A 2,325-nucleotide genomic window follows, 5' to 3' on the forward strand; every position below is an offset into this window, starting at 1 on the left:
TGCAGTGGGTCTAGGGTTTCTGGGATAATGGTGTTCATGTGAGTCATGACCAGCCTTTCAAAGCACTTCATGGCTACAGACGTGAGTGCTACGGGCGGTAATCATTTAGGCAGGTTACCTTAGTGTTCTTGGGCACAGGGACTGTGGTGGTCTGCTTAAAACATGTAGGTATTACAGACTCGAACAGGGAGAGGTTGAAAATGTCAGTGAAGACACTCGCGAGTTGGTCAGCGCATGCTTGGAGTGCATGTCCTGGTAATCCATCTGGCCCTGCGGCCTTGTGAATGTTGACCTGTTTAAAGGTCTTACTCACATCGACTGTGGAGAGCATGATCACACAGTCGTCCGGAACAGCTGGTGCTCTCATGCATGCTTCAGTGTTACTTGCCTCGAAGCGAGCATAGAAGTAATTTAGCTTGTCTGGTAGGCTCGTGTCACTGGGCAGCTCTCGGCTGTGCTTCCCTTTGTAGTCTGTAATAGTTTGCACGCCCTTCCACATACGACGAGCACCGGAGCCGGTGTAGTAGGACGATCTTAGTCCTGTATTGACGCTGAGGCTGTTTGATGGTTCGTCAGAGGACATAGCAGGATTTATTATAAGCTTCCGGGTTAGAGTCCCGGGAAGCGGAAGCTCTACCCTTTAGCTCAGTGCGGATGTTGCCTGTAATCCATGGCTTCTGGTTGGGGTATGTACGTACAGTCACTGTGGGGACGGCGTCATCGATGCACTTCTTGATGAAGCCAGTGACTGATGTGGTGTACTCCTCAATGCCATCGGAAGAATCCCGGAACCAAAATCATAGGAAGAAAATTCATAAAACATTCCACATCGGCGTCAGAAATCGCCAGAAGCTTCGGATGACCACAGACAAGAGTTTGATTCTATTGATTCTCCTCTACCTTTCCTGGCTGACAAAGTACCAGGATGTTGTCTCTGGTATTAAGAACTGAATCTGAATGCATCTGAGAAGTTGAATATATGAAACTTTGAAAAACTGGAAGTGATCGTTTCTAAACTTGATACACAGTATGATTCACTATCTACCATATTGAAACTGAATACATCAATATTCAATTTAAATATGCATTTTAATTGAACTCGAATTTTAAAGCGATCCTCCCCCTGCCTCCCACTATCTCCTCCCCCTGCCTCCCACTATCTCCTCCCCTGCCTCCCACTATCTCCTCCCCCTGCCTCCCACTATCTCCTCCCCATGCCTCCCACTATCTCCCTCCCCTGTCTCCCCCTATCTCCTCCCTGCCTCCCCCTATCTCCTCCCTGCCTCCCCCTATCTCCTCCCCTATCTCCTCCCATATCTCCTCCCCCTGCCCCCTATCTCCTCCCCTATCTCCTCCCTGCCTCCCCCTATCTCCTCCCCTATCTCCTCCCCCTATCTCCTCCCCTATCTCCTCCCCCTGCCTCCCCTATCTCCTCCCCCTGCCCCCTATCTCCTCCCCTATCTCCTCCCCCTGCCTCCCCCTATCTCCTCCCCCTATCTCCTCCCCCTATCTCCTCCCCTATCTCCTCCCCCTATCTCCTCCCCCTGCCCCCTATCTCCTCCCCTATCTCCTCCCTGCCTCCCCCTATCTCCTCCCCTATCTCCTCCCCTATCTCCTCCCCTATCTCCTCCCCCTGCCTCCCCCTATCTCCTCCCCCTGCCTCCCCTATCTTCTGCGTCTGAGGTGGAAGGTGGCAGAGCTAGGAGCGGTGTTTGTCAGACATCCCGAAAATCGTCCTTCTCATGTAAATGTTCTGTAGTGTCCGAACACGATGGTGTTCTCCGTTTTTTGCTCTACAACCCCCACCGGTATCCGAGGACTCGTCTGAAGGAAACCAAATGAATGGGAGCATGGAGGTAGTATTGTGATAATATACAGTGGGGAGAACAAGTATTTGATACACTGCCGGTTTTGCAGGTTTTCCTACTTACAAAGCATGTAGAGGTCTGTCATTTTTATCATAGGTACACTTCAACTGTGAGAGACGGAATCTACAACAAAAATCCAGAAAATCACATTATATGATTTTTAAGTAATTCATTAGCATTTTATTGTATTTATTTATTTATTTATTATTTATTTATTTATAAACCTGCAAAATCGGCAGTGTATCAAATACTTGTTCTCCCCACTGTATATTGGCACAATACTACCTCCATGCTCCCATTCATTTGGTTTCCTTCAGATATATATATTTCCTGAGTTTTCTTATATCTCCTAGATATAGTTCAGACACCTTTTAACCTTATAATTTTTAGTTGTTGTCTTTTTTTTTGTGCCATTTATGAATGTCTTGTTTCTATAGTCTATAGTAGTAAAGGCCAT

The sequence above is a fragment of the Oncorhynchus tshawytscha genome, linkage group LG11 (assembly GCF_018296145.1).
Source record: "Oncorhynchus tshawytscha isolate Ot180627B linkage group LG11, Otsh_v2.0, whole genome shotgun sequence".
In the NCBI taxonomy this organism is placed as follows: Eukaryota; Metazoa; Chordata; class Actinopteri; order Salmoniformes; family Salmonidae; genus Oncorhynchus; species Oncorhynchus tshawytscha.